The 17,771-nt window shown below is 42.1% G+C and overlaps 1 long non-coding RNA gene across 1 annotated transcript in view; it reads left to right on the top strand.

The window, feature by feature from the left end:
• Positions 1-5,190: 5,190 nt before the first annotated feature.
• Positions 5,191-17,771, top strand: part of LOC115365861 (uncharacterized) — a 41,275-nt gene continuing 28,694 nt past the window's right edge. The window contains exon 1 of the long non-coding RNA XR_003928792.1: positions 5,191-5,530. This is a non-coding gene — a long non-coding RNA (uncharacterized LOC115365861). The remainder of the gene's footprint in view (positions 5,531-17,771) is intronic.

Here is a 17,771-nt window from a genome sequence, read left to right on the forward strand (position 1 = left end):
ATAGGCCGCTCAAATCAAATGACAGTCCTTTGACTGATTTAATTACATCCAGGCTATATCAGCTTTACTGAATGCGAATGCTTAATTCCAGTAGCCTGGGGTGACGCAGGCAAATACGACTTTCAAAATTCATTGTAGGCACAACATCATTCATTATCTGCCAGAAATATTGTTACATCAATATTAAGAGTTTCTCAAAAGGTCAGACTGAGGCAAGCCACTTCGCCATTATGAGTGACAAACAGCCACTACAGGCAAGTACAAAATAAGTAAATAAATAAATAAATTAAAAAAAAAAAAAAAAATCAGATCAGATCAGAGGACCCAGCAAAGGAAAACAGCCACCAGCACATTGTTATTCTCGGTCTATAGGGTGCTGTTTGACAATTAGGCTAAACGCCCTGGTAAATATTATATTATTAAAATAAGAACAGTTAGCCATGGGATACACAGTGTTTTGCTTGTGTAGGGCTTAATGCACATAACTTAATACAGAAGAAAGCCGCATAATTATCACGAATATGATTACAACCCAGCCCGCTCTTTACACCCTCTGTGTGGGCTGGAGCTCGGTCCAGAGGCCCTACAGTAACATGTAACACTGGGCCTACCCCAGTGGGCTGTGGCAATTTCACTTTTCAACGAGCTGTTACCTATAATTTAAATGTGTGCGTATGAAACTTAATGTATAACATTAAGTCTGAGGTATGGGCGTGGGGCGGCCTCATCTGGTTCACTGAATGTCGAGGTTGGCACCATTTTCATCAGGTTCATTCTACAAAAACACCACTAGATGTCAGCATTTCTTCGTCTAGTCGAAAACGACCCACACCCACCCTCATCATCATCAGCATCATCATCTTCATCCTCACTCCAAAGCCGTTCAAAGGGGACGACCTACACCAAATAGGCCTGCACTTCTCCTCCATCTCCTACACTTCTTTCTGCTGAATGCCAAAGTACTTGGCGCTCATCATTTAATTTATGTGAAATAGGACTGAACCAATCCAATATTCGATGTGAAAATCTGATAAGGGAGTCTAGAAATAATTGTAGCCTTTTATGGTCTAATAAAAGCAGCAGGGACGACAGAAATATATATTTTAATCATTATTATTGTACATAATAATAGTAACTAAAAGTAGAGGAACAGATGAAGAGTGAGAAGAATGATGAAGAGAAGAATCTCGTTTTAATCTGCAAGCACACACACATACTTCTGCTTGACTGCAGGAGCCTAGTTAAGAAACATTATGTAAAATAAATAAATTTTAAAAATGAATAAATAAATAAGCATATATTTAGGAATAAATAAATAGATTTTCATCAGTGCATGCAAGAGGTAATCTCAAACGTTTTTAACTGAAAGGTGTGGGCCTATATCACTACAAAATATCTACTGCTTAATCTAGCCTTTTATGAAGTCAAACTTCAAAACATAATTCCGTTTCCATTGTTAGAAGACGCACACCTGCGGGCTATGTTACACTGTGAAGAAGATGGGTTTTGTATCCTTTTGAAGGTAAATTCAGTCTAGTTTTGCTTGTGCCATTTTAACAATAAATTCCACAGCGTGCAAAATCGTTAATTTAACTGTTTTCTCCGCTTTTTTTCTTTCAAAATGATATGCACATAAATTCTTCCAGGTGGACTTACTGTTACAGGATACAAGTTTTATAGACATGCGATCTCCTCTTTTTCTTTTTCTTTTTTTCTGGAACACGAGGCTTAGTCTATATGTTTGACAAAGTAAATTAATTCAGGCTTGATTACGAAACGTCACCCAGGTTGCGTTAGATGCAAGCAGGCATGCACCGGTCGCCTCACACCTGGTTAGGCTGCAGGAGAGTGAAACCCCCGGCCGTCCAAGTGTGTTTCTGTGAGCCGGGGTCCAGATGCCCACAGAGCACAGGGAGGCCGAGGGCATCACTGCTCATCAGCCTGCTGCAGCTCACCAGGCCTCCATACTAACGCTACTGGGTGTGTGTCGTAGTACATAGTGGAAATTTAAAAAAAAAAAAAAAAAAAAAAAGGTGGGTAATGACCTCCAGTCGGTGTTTATTCTGGCTCCACCAACAACCACCGTGGTGTCGAGCGGTAAGCTAGTCTCAGTAAAGGCTGTAATGCTCGGCTCCTTTTTTCACTAATCAGCCCTTTAACGCAGTGCTAAGCCCTGTTTCCGCGACGTATTGCAGTTAGCCTCACTAAATAAGTCGTGTCTTTTGTTTTGATGTTGGGTTATTAAAAAAAAAAAAAAAAATAACTACAACGCACAACCTTTCCCTGATTCGTTCACATCACAATTAAGTCGTTATCTTGTCATATCTCACTCATTTTGCTTGTGAAAGAAATGAAAAAAAGTTTATTTCGGAGGCCTACTTTGGTTTTAGCAAACAAAATGACAAAAACACTGGCCGTAGCCTACACTCTGTTTTCCTTATCACTTGACAGGTTCATTGTGTTTTCTTGATTTTCCTAAGAGAGAGAGCAGAGGTCGATTTTAACAGGTGTAACAGAGAAGCACAAGCTTCACACGGAGGGCTATTTTGTATTTCTGCTCCCAGGTGGTAATAAGTAGCTTAGGCTAACATTAAACGGCGAATGATATTACGCTACTTTTTTGAGTAACGAGCCCAGCACTGCTGTCAGGACTCACATGTGGGGTAATGGGCTCCCGTGGCAGCATGTTCTCTGCATATCTTTACGTGGGCCCCATCTGACCATGTCTGTTCAGCAGCTGAGGAGCAAGGTTCACATGACGAGGAGAGTGTGGGGACTGCACAGCATCTGCTCTGGCTTCTAGCGTCAACTTTACCTGTCTGGAAAACGTCCTACCAACTTGATGGAGAGATAACACTAGATACACCTGACGACCAGGAGCACTGAACTGTATTTTCGCAATTGAAGGTAAGTTTAAATGCCTTTTTTGTAGCCTACGTACCAAGACCAAGTGGCACGGTTATAGAAATAAATATCATCAACAGTAACAGTAACTTAAATTCTACTTTCTAAACAGCGAAAAAAGGAAATATGGTTATTGCTAAAAGTGTCAGTATACTTGTATTATCTAATCAAGATGAATTCACATCTCCACGCGCACCGTGTGAGCGCGCGCCGGTCCTCGGCACCGCTGTGCGCGCGCGCACGACAGCCAAGGAGACAGCTTGAGCCATTGTAAATGTCAGCGCTGCGTCAATGAATTTTTTACAAAGTGGGCATGAGACTTTTAGACTATTATTTTTCACACAGCCTATGTCATTCTCACGTTGAAACACGTTATGAGACAACTGTCTTGCTCTTGGACTGGGTCCTTCCTCACTGTTGCCTCAATCTCTCCCATTGTTTGCCCACCAGAGACCTCTTTGTTCATGCATGCTGTATTTGAGTATTCAAAAGCTATTTACATCATTTAGGTTATAAATAATATGTCGACTAGAGATCACGGTGGCGCCGATACCATGTCATTGCAGCCCATCTTTCAACAGCCGATAGTTTGAATATGTAGTTTGAAATTTGACTAATAAATCTAATCGCTTAAGGTGGCTATACAAAAAGCTTTACCTTTATCTGCAACCCGAGGCACGTAAAAAAATAGGATGAAATAAACACTGAGCGAGAAGTATGTAATGCAAATCTATCCACTGAATATGCATCAATATTAAAAATAATACGCACACCAGAGCCAACAGCGTCGGAGCATTGAGAATGGCGGAGCGGGTCGTCTCATTACGCATGGGCGGTTTTCCACGCAGGAGCCACGGTTCCCCTTCTCTTCATGTCTCCCTTCTGCCCCGTTCACATTAACGGAGCCTCTTGGAAAAACAAACAAGGTTATGTTGGCTTTCAAAACGGCAGTCAAACACCCAAGAACTGGCTGGGGGGGAAATTACTCCGACTGCGGCCAGGCGGACTATGTAGTAAGCGGGATTTGCATATTTTGATGCGCTAATTGCCTTGATGTATTTAAATATGGCTGCACGTAGCTGATATGCTTGTCTACGTCATTGAACGTGCCCTCGCTGTTAAACTAAAACGTGAATCCGGTTGAGTCTAATGGATACGCCTGCAATTAGGCCAGGGGGAAGGAGGGGGGGTTAATAAGAAAAACGATGCTTTGCGCTCCGAATGTGCTGTCTTTTCCAAGTCATATGATGTTTCCTTTTTCCTGATTTGTTTGCCATGACATCCTGAAAATAAAATAAAATAAAATAAATAAATATATTTTTTTGATAATATCTGAAAAAGTGGCTGATAAAAAAAAAAAATAGAACATGGCAATGTGTGTGTGTGAGAGAGAGGTGGCATTCTCGCAAAGTAAAGCGCCCCAACTTGTATTGCAGAAAAAGACTAGAATTGTAACATATTCACAAAAGGGGGGAAAAAAAGTATTTCATCACCATGAGAATTAACTTGCAAAAAGACATAAGCTACTGGTAGGCTACTGACAAGTAGGTCACCTCATTCTAACTTTTTTTATGCAAGATTTCTCTCTCTAGGTTCATGTGTGTGAGAGAGAGAGAGTGAGAGAGAGCACGCTTACCTGTGTGTGTGTGTGTGTGTGTGTGTGTGTGTGTGTGTGTGTGTGTGTGTGTGTGTGTGTGTGTGTGTGTATGTCTTATAGGATTACCTCCTATTAGGCTACTGGGAGCAAGGTGCATTCATAGTAAAACAGATCTACTGTACACACAGACCAATCAAAACATTTTGAGTGAAGTTTAAAGTGGTGTGTTTTCCACAAAGAGATGCTTTTTTATTACTGGCCTCATTCTAGACTTAGTTTGGCAATTGCATGTAGCAAATAATTTCCACTCTGTCTGGAAACCGGTAAATGCGTTCCGTTTGTCAAAGCGTGTTAGCGAAGCGCCTGCAGCAAATTCATTACCACCCAACTGCGAGGCTCACTTCGTAACCTGGTCTGGGAAAAGGAGGGAGAGGTCCACGCCAAACCACGAACAATGCCTCCTCAGTTCGTGCCTGCAACAAAAGAGCCGAGGGAACTTGTTTGAATTTCAGAGCACGTCCTCTCCTCACACAGAAGGATGGACTTTACATCCCCTCCGCCTCCTCCTCCTCCTCCTCCTCCTCATCATCATCATCATCACCACTCCCTCCCTCCGCATCCCCACCACCACCACCACCACCAGGGAAAAAAAGAGAGAGGAAAAAAAAAACTTGCAGACTCTGAGAGCTCAACTGTGCATGCACTTTTCTATTTGGTGCTTGTAGACGTTATGGGAAAGTTGTCTCTCTCCCTGCATCTCTCTCCCTCTCCCCATCCCTCCCTCCTGCTTATTCTCCTCGTCTATCATGTGCTCGGGATATGCTTATGCTTTGCACAGAGCAGCTGAAGCACGCCTAATGCGGGCTACTGAGTGTTAGCGGCAATTTTAAAGTGATGCCCCCCAAAATACGGCTGGGATATTTTAGGGGAACCTATAGCCTACATGACGGACCCCACTGAACACCGCTCTTCTTCTCCTGCTTGGGACGATTTCTGATCTCTTGCCGTGATTTGTCTCACCTTTAGGAAGTAAGTGCAACTTTTGTGCCCACCCTAATAAGCTACAAAAAGGCAATTGTGTGCGTAAATGTTGGACTCTGCGCAGGAGTTTTAGTGTTCTTTTTTAAGAACTGATATGGATTTGTGATTTGTGAAGGGCTCCTGCGTGTTTAGTAGGAAATGTTAAGTTTGTGATCGTGAATGGCTCCTCACACACTTTGGAATTAAGGGCGCACTGATTGGACCCCATGGCACCTCGCACAGGCACCACCATACCTACTTCAATTAACCGGTAATTGAATTTAATTTCGCCTGAGAGTCGATCATAATGCCCACTAATAGTGGTTAGTTCAGTGTTGTGTACTGTAGCCAACGCCTCACGCTGAACTCTGTCTTTTACAATTAAGTTCACTTTCGAGTCTACTCGGCTGTAATTCCCACAATACAAAGTAACAGACGGGGCTGTGGTTGTCTGCTTTGTTCATTTAGTTAAAAAATATCCTGTTAAAACTGAGATGCTGATTTAACATGCTTTTTGTGTGACTATAACATATTTCAGTGCCGCTGAGGCGGTCAATCTGTGATTTGTGGATTTGGTGTAATTGCTAGAAATGGTAGGCTATATATTCGGGGATGGTGTACTTAAGTAATACGAGCAGTCAAACACAAAGGGACTCTAGCAAGTCATAGAAAAAAAACAGTTTATTTACACAGTTACAGGCAAATGATCACATTCATTTTATTGTATTTATTTATTTATTATTTTTTTTCCAAAAAAGTTGAGGTATAGTACTGAAACCTGTAAATAAAACGGAACTGTACAACGAATGAATAACGTGACCAAAATCGTCCAACAAGGTTTTAAAAAGAAATTAAAGAGTACATTTGTTTATCCAGTAACACTTTGCATCACACACGAAAAGCACCATGTGTTGTAGCCTAATAATAATAGCACATATAGAGCCGTATATGAATAGGATCTATTTTTGGTTTCTCATCACTATGTCGTATAACATTTAGGCTATAGAAATATGGTTTAATATAAGTAAAAAATAAGTAGACTGATGAAAAGATTGGTGTGTTAGCTTGGCCTCTGTGTTGGAGGCCTTCTCTTAAGTCGTGTACCACCCTGATGAGTGGTGCGGTTGATCTGTGAATGATATCAAGTTGGTCTTACAGTAACTCGCCATTCAGATTTTCACGGGGAGACAATTTGCCTGGATGAAAAACATCTTTAAAACGCTTGAAAAGTGGAAGTGCACGCCTACAAGTAGAACTCGTGGGCGATATATGTGCATAAATGACTGAGTTTTGAATCCTGTCAGTGCAGGGGTGACATTTGGACATATTTAGGCTACTTGCTTGTCATGTGATGCAGTGGGAATATATTAGTGTTCTGTGAGAAAGGATGACGGAGAGGTGGAGATAACGGTGCAAGAGCTGCGCAGCACAAGGCACAAGCTGATACAGTAAATAGGAAGTTATCCCTTACACTCGGTAATGAGATGCGCAGGCCTTGTGAATTGTATTTGCTCATTAAAACACCTCCGGTTCGCCCCTCCCACCGACGAAATGAGTGAACTTGTGAGGCAGAGCGAAAACTAGCAAGTGAATGGGAGACACTTTATATTCACTCAGAAGTACTGATGGCAAATAATGTTGTGTTAATTTGTCACCTGATATTCCACTTCCCATAGGTCTCTCTCTCTCTCTCTCTCTCTCTCTCTCTCTCTCTCTCTCTCTCTCTCTCTCTCTCTTACACACACGCACACGCACACACACACACACACACACACGCACACAAGCACGCACCCACATGCACTCACATGCAAACAAACATTAATTCGGGTCCATTTATTGTCATAAGCCAACTTTTATCAGGATTGTATGGACATTTTATCGTTTATTTTCATGGCCAGAACAGAATCAAAGTAGTGCACAAGGTGCCTTAAACTGATTCAGTAACCTGCAGTTGCGTGCTCCTGCGCATGATCCATCACATGTTCCAGTGCTACTGTTATTGTTGTCTCAATTACAATGATCCCATATATTGACCTAGTTTGTGCTGAGCTACTGGTTTACTACTTGTATTTCAGTGGAAAAGTGAGCGGCTTAACACACGTAAACGGTGAAGCGCTCGGGCTGATTTTGCGTGTGGCGACATCACCAGTAGCCTACCTGAATACCATTGTAGTCTACCCTTCGGATACGACGATGAAAAAACACACACGAGGCTTGTAGGATTTCGACGCAAAATCGAGTCTGAGACAGCACTTGAACTCCTGCAGTGTAGGACTACATCGGCATATTTGGAGAAGGAGAGCAATAAGCAAGCGAGTAGCGTGTTATTGCTGCGAACAGAAAATATAGCCTGCGTTGGATAGAGAGAAGATGCTGGCGCTCAGGCAGCTCCAGGATGCTCTCCTCGTTGAGTTGTTTTGTTTTTATTGTTTAATCGGTGCTGTTTCTGATTGTATCTTCCATTAAAACAGTTGGCTGGTCTTATGCTGTGTAAGAAAAAAATCAACATGTTTTCCCTGCCATCCATTTTCATCCCTCTGTGAGAGCAGGCGTGCAGACTGCTCGCTGCGAGGCGGACTTATTCCAGTGCGCTCTCTGTAATAGATAGAGATTGTGCACGGATAGGAGGGTGCATTTGCGATTTTTTTCATGACATCACCGTAGTTACATTGTCGTGGTCCGAGGCCTTTGACCTCACCGGGGTTGGTCCACATTTTGGCCACCCCCCAGCCCCCCTATCCTTTGGGGATGGCCCCTTATTCCCCCACTCTTTTCAGACCGACCGACCATGCAGCCTGCAGAACGGACCCTTTGGCTCAGAGTCATCGGCTTTCTCGCTCCTTAAGTACATGCTGGATGTGAACGGGCAACTTGACACTTTTTGGCCAAAAACAAGCTCCTGTCTTCATAATCCGAAACATTCGCGTCGTAATTCCCTGTGTCGTTGTTGCACTTTCCACAGGAAACCGGATTTCCCCCCTTCTCTACCGTGTATCTTCTCCGCCGGCCTCACAGGATATCTATTGCTACTGCCACAACGACTTAATAGAGGCGAAAGAGCCTTTTGTGGGATTGAAGCTATTTGCATTGCAAATTAGGGCCCCTGTGCAAGGATGACTGCACCTTACCCGCGATTTTCAAGGCCTACTTCAACTCAGTAATATTGGTTAATGTCAAGTGAATATGACATCAACATTGGGATTATATATCTTTTCTTTCCGAAGATTTCCTCCTTTTTACGATGGGTGTGTAACATTTCGGGGCTGTTCGACAGTAGTGGCCCTCAATGGCAAAAAGGGAGCATAAGGAATATAATGTACACTGTGACAAAAGGACACTGATGACTTTTGTTTATTAGCCTATATTTGAGTTCTGAGGGAAGGAACCCTGGAGAACAGAAGAAGAAATGTGCATGTGGATTATTGCTGAAGAATAGGAAGTGGGTTGTTATCTTTGGTTATCTAGCTGTATGAGTGTTCTGCTCGTCATAAAGCTAGATAACCGAAAGTAAAAACTACTTCCAGACTCGTCGGGGACTTTGGAGGACTCGATATGTTACTCATTTTTTCCATGGACCAGAGATTGTTGATGTGATGCATTTGGCTTGATTTAGATGTTTTCTAATTGTTTAATTTATTTTTCCCCATGCTGTCTGTATATTATATAGTCTTATAGATGCTATAATCAGAAAGGGGACAAACATTTAACTGCATTTTATGAATAGGTTGCCCAATAGGCATTAGCTTAATGCACATGTACACGCGTACACACGCATATTTACACACACACACACACACACACACACACACACACACACACACACACACACACACACACAGAGAGAGAGAGAGAGAGAGAGAGAGAGAGAGAGAGAGAGAGAACTTTCCAGGCCGAATACACTATGTTAATGTTTAAGTATATTTAATCCTGTAACTGGTAACATGGGATGTTATCTAAAATTTATTTAATCAGAAAAATGTGAAAGTTTCAACGTATGCGCCTGTTTAGCATGGTCCTATCATGAGAATGAAAGTGTGACATTTAGAGCTCATGTAGGAACCCACGTGTGCGCCTCCATGCTTCTTATTTCAGCATGATCGAGTCCGGCCAGGAAACGGCGCTGGCATCCCAAACAGCAATAATTAGGACGTATACAGAGCTGACAAAAATGGAGAGAGAGGGGGAGTGGGGTTAGGAGAAGGAGGGAGGTGGCAGAAGAGGGAGGGAAGGGAGGGAGGGAGAGAGAGGGGATAGTGGATATGGGGGGGTCGGGCCTGCTTAATTGATTCCGTTAACCGCAGTGCAGGAGATGTGAACGACTGGACGATCCCATTCCCACGCTCGGTGGGGCAAGTGGCAATGCCATGCCCAGGCCCAATATGACAGACAGCGCCGTGAGGGCCTGCAGGGGCTGGGAGGGGGGAATGGGGGCCGACAGGGGTCATGAAAAGACGTCAAGTGCACCAGACTCATCTGCATCCCCAAAGAAAGAGGCGACGTTTCCCAGCCCCAGCCGACGCGGCGCTCCTAAACTTGGAGTAGTAACGGTCTTGAATGCGTAATGCCTCGGCAATTGTACTGATAATGAGGACTTTGGGTCATTATCTTAAAACTATGCGGGTTTATGAATTTGAAAGGGATGTGCTGCAAGTCTGTAATCCTGCATGGCCCCACTTGAGCGCGGATCCAGGCGTTATATTGTTCTTCTCCTGAGAATTAGTCATACCACAGATAATGTTGCATAAAGGAGTCTGGGGCCATTTCAATATAGGTGACATCTTGGTGCACGCTTTTGCATTTGAACTTGACCATGAACGGAGCACGGCTGTTTTAGAGATTAAGGTTGTGGGAGGAGGGGGAAAATCACATCAAAACATTTCTCTATTCCTTCAAAGATCGATTTGAAAATAAAAAACATGAGGGTGGTCAAGGGTAATCTGTATTTTATATTTAGGTCACATATTTTGATAGGCCTTCCTCCTTTAAATTATTATTATTATTATTATTATTATTATTATTATTATTATTATTATTACGTGTAAAAAATACTTTAATGGCTGTTGGAGCTGGGTAAAATTTGAGCAACATGCTAATCACTTTATTGGGAAGCTGTGCGCTTCGAGCTGTTAAAAAAAGAAAAAGAAAAAAAAAACACACACACACTTTGTGTTCCTCATTCTCGTCAGCACAGTGGCTCTTATTTGCATCACAATGGCTTATTTGATTTATTTAACTGCCTTCTTTTTAGGGTCTAATGTTGTGTTGGTTGTGATGGTTTTCTAAATAGGTGTTAGTTTTGTGTGTTGTCTACCCCACACTGCCACAGCTTGAGGTGATTGTTACCCACTTGACGAGTTTCTCAGTAGTTGGATGATATCTGTCAGATGAGAGACTGTTTCCTGTAGACCACGTGTCTCACACAGGCCTACTGCCGTAAGCAGAGAGGTGGGTAATTGGTGGATTAATTTTATATAATATTCTCCGTTTTGTTTATTTATAGTTTCCACGTTGCCCTTTCACTTTTTTTTTGTCATTTCAAACTTTTGGGAAATTAAAACAGCTGATGTCGTCACAGTTCAAGTTCAGCATATGCTCAGAAATCTTATGCTGGTGTTGTATGTTGCGACAGAGGATTATTCAAGTTCAATGTTAAATAGAGCCACAGTGGCTGAATTCAACACCGCCTCTGGTGAAAGGGTCCCTTGCCGACTTTCTCACACCGTCAGACAAAACTAGTGTCTCTTGTTCCCGACCCCTGTCAAAGACGGCATACAATAGCAGGTCATTATACGTTTGCCCGAAAGAAAATTTGAGAACACAATTTGGGCCGAGCAGCGGTGAATAAACCAAGTCTTATTGTCCTCGGTTAAGTCGATTGAAATCGTCGTCTAGCCTTATGAAAGGGTACATTGTTTTCGAGTCTGGGGGCCACACTAAATGTCAGCCCGGAGTAAGAAAAAACTTGGGGTCTGTAACTAAGCCACCCTCTTCTGCCATTCATTAGATTTCTACTGCAGGACATCTAGTATGCTTCTTTTGCACAATCTGAATGAATTCTAGTTATTTTTATACTTTTAAAGTTGCATTTCTGGCAGTTAACACAACAATTAACTGACTTTATGGGCTATCCACCCAATGAGAAAATTATACTTTTTAACACAAATTTACCCTAATAGGTTCAACATATTTTTTACCTAAGTTTAGTCTTAAAATGCAGAATATGTTTTTTAAAATCCATAAAAGCCAACATTTACAATATACCTGGTTCATCCTCCTGTACACAATATAACTTAAATGTCTATCGTGTACTGTGTCAAAATAAAAGGGATTCTAAATCCACTTAGTTGATAGGAAATGCAATGCAATGCTGAAATGTAGTGTTACCAGGAGAGAGCAGCATCACATGTTTCAAACTGCTGCAAATCACACTTGCATGCGTCTCCCCTCTCAGACACTCTCAGTATTCCTGGGCTGCATACTGGAGGAGAGATATGGGTTGGCAGTGGTTTGCATGGCACTATACTGCCTGTCCCTGGAGATGGAGTATATTTCACATTAGCTCTTTTTATGAACACTGGCAACCACTGCTGTCATGAGTCTTTAAAAATAATGAACTGAATTCTGTATCAGTGATCAGATGGCCTTTATATCTATCTGAATTTCAAGTGTACCTGACAGTGTAGAGGTGTGTGTCTTTTCTTCCGCCTGTCTCTAGGAGGCCGAGCAGTGTCCTCCACTGTGAATTAGCCAAAAGAATGGATTTATATTATTTGTGGAATTGTTGCTGCCATGCAAGGAAGTTGCTGAAAAAGAAAGGTCCCCACCATTCATTTCACTGGGCTCCATTTCCATAAAGAAATATAGGCGTGTGATTTGACTATGCGTGTGGAAATGGGTGGTGACGGTTCCCCTCAGTAATGGGGGCTGCGTGCTTGTCTGTGCCCTCCTTCCATGCTCACGCATACAGTGGACTGCAGCCATTGTTGTCACGTGATTGGTTGAGTAACATAACCATGGCGACCATGGAAGGTTTTTCATATTCATTGGATGGGCAATCAGCATATTTTATGTGAGCGTGCCCTGGATTTTTATGTGCTTCCTCTGCTGAGAGCTCATGCTCTACAATTGCAGTATGGCAGGTGCAGTTGTAGGTTTATAATATGTATCATCCCAGGGTAATTTCTATGCCAGACAAAAGATGTGAATGTAGTCATCATATGAGTGCTATTGTTAATAGGTGTGTTGCACTGTTTGTATTTTATTGTTACTTAGTATGGCCTCCTCTGAGCTTGTACTGCAAAGCAGAGGTCAGAAATTGTGTATGGCTTCTTTTGCAATAGCAAAGCCATTGTAAATTGTCTATGGAACCCATAATACTTCATGTAACTGTCACACAGTGTATCTGTGTGTGATTGTGAACTAACATGAAGAATCATTCACAGCATTAGCAAACCACAACCAAAACTTTCATAGCCAGCTTGACTTAACTGAATGTCAGGCTATATTTGTACCTCTGAATTTTATGACGATGTGAACCTTTGTGTGGGGGTGTGTGTATCTGTCTATGCATGTATCTGTGACTGTGTCTGTGTTTGCATGTGTATGCATTTCTGTGTGCCTGTCTCCACTACTAACTGACCCAAGTGGCAGTAGCTAGCAAGGCTACTACATCATGTTGATGAAAGGGAACAATGGCTGTGTCTCAGTCAAGAACGTCTGTCTGTCTGGCTTGGGCTATGTCTCTCTCTTTCTGTGTGTGTGTGTGTGTGTGTGTGTGTCTCCTGGACATGAACTTGAACTTGAGACAGGCAGCCAGACGCCATCTGTGCACTAGGGGTAATGAATTCAGTGCATTCACGGCTGTGGAGCAGCCTAGGCCACCGCCACCCATTGATGAGCAGATGACCCCTATAGTCTGAGTTAGCTCTTCATCACTAATAGAATTCAACAATACCAGCTGGTAGTAGGGGAGTTTATTTTGGCTGTTTGCCTTCAGAGAAAGAAAAGTAGTGGTGTTCTGTAGCCTGTGTGTATGTGTGTTTGAGCGCATGCATATGCCCATATATTTGTCCATGTCTGAGCATCTGTGCATGGTTTGGTTTACTGAATAATATCAGTGGAACTGCATGTATTCCTTCCTAATTACTTTCTTACCATATATTCAAATTAACTGACAGATAATTCTCATGTTTGTGTGTGTGTGTCTGCAACTGTTTGAAAATGTGTATCATATACCCTTTACCCTCCCAGCTCCTGGGTTTCTGCCTGTTAAAGTGCTGATGTGCCACACTAAACAGGCGGCCATGCTAAATTCATTGCTTTGATAATTGAAAGGGCTGGTTTAGAATTTCTCCTGATAAACGGTAGTGAGTGAATGAGGCATAAACCTTAAACAAGCCAGGCACAATGTGAATTCCTGCAGGCCCTCCTTCTCCTCCTCTCCCTTCTCCTCCTCCAGCTCAAGCCGCTGTCACAGTCACAGACACACACGCGCGCATGCGCACAAACAATCAGGCTTTTCCCTCTGGTTGGTGTCGCCACGGCAACGGGAGGTGAGATCACCGTGCGCATGGCAGCATCAGCGCCTGCCAGAGTAGGACAGGTTCCTGGTTTGTGTGTGTGTGTGTGTGTGTGTGTGTGTGTGAGAGAGAGAGAGAGAGTGTGTGTGTGTGTGTGTGTGTGTGCATGTAGGGTGTTGTGCGCAAGAAACTACAATGCCACCCACACCTTCTCTTCTTTGCTCAATGTAGATTTATCACAGGCATTAAGGTTTTCAAATATGCTTCCTGTCAGGTGACCTCACATACATTAGCAGCTTTGTGACTGATATTTTTGGACTTGATCTATATGTTGAAGCTGTAAATTATTTGTAGCTTCCACGATGAAATGTTAGGGTATGAATTTATTCATACATGGCTGTGGCCAATACCTAAGGTGAAGCAAAGTCTGAGATGTCTGAGCTTTACAAGCATACAGAGGTTTGGCTTTTACACACATGCGGACACACAGACACACAAAAGGTATCATTGGCTTTATTAACCACGTTGCCGATTAACAAGGATCTGGTCAACCTCCTTCTATAACAGACCAGCCAGCCATAACATGCCAATAATCCATTGAGGAATGTCATGGTTGGGCCCTTTTTAATGACATCATGCATGGCCACTTGAGCGTCTTGTGGGGAGCAGCGGGCATGCTGTGCTCTGCCACGGTGTCTGGCCCTCCCCTTCAGCTAACTGCATGGATATGCATGGCCGACATGTTGGACAGACACCTCTGTCTCTCCCACCCTGTCAAAGACCTATTTCATGCATAACTCAGTATGATGGGATTTGAAAGTAATGGGGTTCTATTGTAGATGTGCTTTGTTTCTCTCTTAATCATATTGATCACCTTTTGAGCCATCAAAATGATGATTGGTAGGTGATTTGGTAGTTATGGCATACTCGTATAGGAAGTAAAATGGATGAGTTGGATGTGAGTGAAAGTCTCTTAGAAATCTGATGCCAGCCCAAGTTAGGGAGCTATATTTTATTATCTTAACAACAATAAAAGCTCTTCAGTGAAAGTACCAATATATCAAATGACACTGGCTTACAGTGAAATACAATGACAAATGAATAGCAGCTAGCAAAAGATAGCTTCTAAAATTTCTGTAGTTTTCTTCACTGGATGAAAATCAGAAGCCCAGAGCAAAAAGCAGGTGCTGGAAAATTTGCACCACAGCAAACTGGTCAGGAAACAGAAAATGTTCATAGCGCAGATGCTCCTGGGCCTATTCATGATTGGCCAGACGCATGGTCAGCCTACTTAAAATTGTGAGCGTATGTTCATTGGTTCATCGGTTCGTTTGTGTGCATCCCATTGAAAGTTGCAACATGCGTGGCCAGAATCAAGTGCTAAGATGAAATTTGGTCCCAAATTAGATAGTGCTAGAAGTTTTTCTGTACCATGCTTAAACCTGCCTGGGTACACATCACAAAAATTAGTTTAAAATATCCATCAGCATGCATGTCTGTCAGTCTGCCACAGCTTCTGTTACATTTTAATTTAGCACTGGGTGCAAAATTGTTATGGTTTGACAAAAAGGCTGAATGTTGACACAAGAAAAAGTACAGAGGGTTATAGATTGGAGAAAATGTATGTAGAAGGGAAAGAAGAATAAACACTTGAGAGGCTACAGAGAAAAAGTAAAGCATCGTATGGTCTTTTTGTTATTAGTTATTTTGGGAACATCTGGCCAAATATAACATTACAAAATATATATTTTGTAAAAATGTGTTCAGTTTATTTAGATAACATAATGATTACCTTGTCTTGGAATAACCAAGTGTAATGCAAGCAAAGATGTGTGTAATGATGCAGGCTGCCCCAAACTAAAGATAACTGGACGTTTTTACTGAAATGCCTGATAAAGACAAACTGGCATCTGGCATTGATTTTACCAGTCACCATGACTCATTTAATCTGAATACAAGAGAATAGAGGCTTGATGTGGAGAAGTTGACTCCTAGATCCTTATACTGCTAATCTATAGTTTATACAGTGTAGATATTTTGACAATGATAATAACTAGAATAACACAGATTTAACTTGCTGTACTGATGCTCTGGCAACAGCGGTGTTGACAATATTCAAGCTGTGCACATAAATGCTATTTTTGCACTATAGGTCTAAAGCTGGCTGTCAGCCTGTCTTCCAGGATATCTGTGCTCCGCTGGCTTTTGATTATGCAAATACCATGCACTATAAATAAATTAGTATAATTGCATCTGAAATACGCTTTGAATCTTCCTCGAAGATGAAAGCGTGTGAATAATGTATTTCGTGTCACTGCATTATTCATCCCCTATTAATTACAAACATCGGAGTGCTCAGTCTCAACATGCTATAGTCTCCATTGAAGTAGTATGGACGTTGTATTTTCCTGTACATATATTTTCTGACTCTCAGTGTCAAGCTTCCTCTTGTAAATCACAATGCTAATTGTCTCTCACAATATGTTCTCTCAATTTCCCGTTAGTAAACTCCTAACACAGTCAGTATAATACCGTTTCCCAACCATAAATGACTTTTATCATTGAAATGGGGATCAATGTTTGAGCAAGCTCGCCTTTGTAAAGCACAATGTCCTTGTAAAATCTGTCCATTTTCATTGCCCAAGTAACAGATTTTTTTTTCTTTGTACACCTTTTCAAAACAGGGAGGGGCTACATGAGATGTGAAATAAGCATAAATACTGTAGACATGCCGGTACTACAATTAAAATATGCCAGCGTTTCCCTCTTTGTAAAGCATACGATATCAAGGCCTTGATGCGATTTGAATACGGCGAACCAATTGAAAACGCCATACTGCTCGGCAATTAAATTATATGGGATCTCTGGCTTGTCTAGGGAGCCAGTACCGGTGCATATAGAATAGTGAGCAGTAGTTGCCACGCTCACATTAGCATCTGGCCCTTTTATGTAAATTTGATGAGAAAGGACTCATGCATATACGCCAGGGCTGGGGTGTACTCGCCTAATATCCTTATTAGAGAGGGGTGAATTAAATATTTATTAGGGGGGCTAGGGGTTAGGAAGGGGGGCCTGTCCTGTGTTGTCGTGAGGACCCGAGGTAGAGGAAGGGGGAAAGGGAGGAGGAGGTTGGCTTTCTCTATGAGTGTTTCTCTCTGCCTCAAGGTGCCACCATCTTAAGGCGTTTGGCAGTGGTGAGAGTGTGAGAAGGGTAGACCTAAAATGTCCGCTGGCATAGACACAAGCGAACGCATACACATTAACGCATACAAATTCAGCGCTTTATGTGGACGGGCACGTGGAGCTCTGAAAGTCAATTATTCAATTACTGTCATCGGCAGCAATGCATGCTGAGCATTTCATTTGCATGCATTAATTCCCTCGATTACTGTCAGCTATGCGATCAGCCTGTGTTGAGCTTTCTAATGCATGCCGTTTATTGAGTACACGCGCTAATACTACCACGCTGGCCATCACAAATGAACCGATATTTGCTTATATTGCCAAAGGTTTGAATTTTCCATTTGAATGTAATTTTGTCCCAATAGAAACAATGGCTATTTTGGGGTTGGCTTTAATCAAGTACAGTTAGGTGGAAAATTGTAATGGGCCACAGGAACAATTTTGAGTTTGAAGCTATTATAAGTTAGCTGTAAGTTTATTTTCTTCTAGTGTTGAAAGTTATCACCTTATTTACAGATAGCAATTTAAAAAAAAAAAAAAATGCTTGC

This window comes from Myripristis murdjan, chromosome 9 (genome assembly GCF_902150065.1).
Source record: "Myripristis murdjan chromosome 9, fMyrMur1.1, whole genome shotgun sequence".
NCBI classification, from domain to species: domain Eukaryota; kingdom Metazoa; phylum Chordata; class Actinopteri; order Holocentriformes; family Holocentridae; genus Myripristis; species Myripristis murdjan.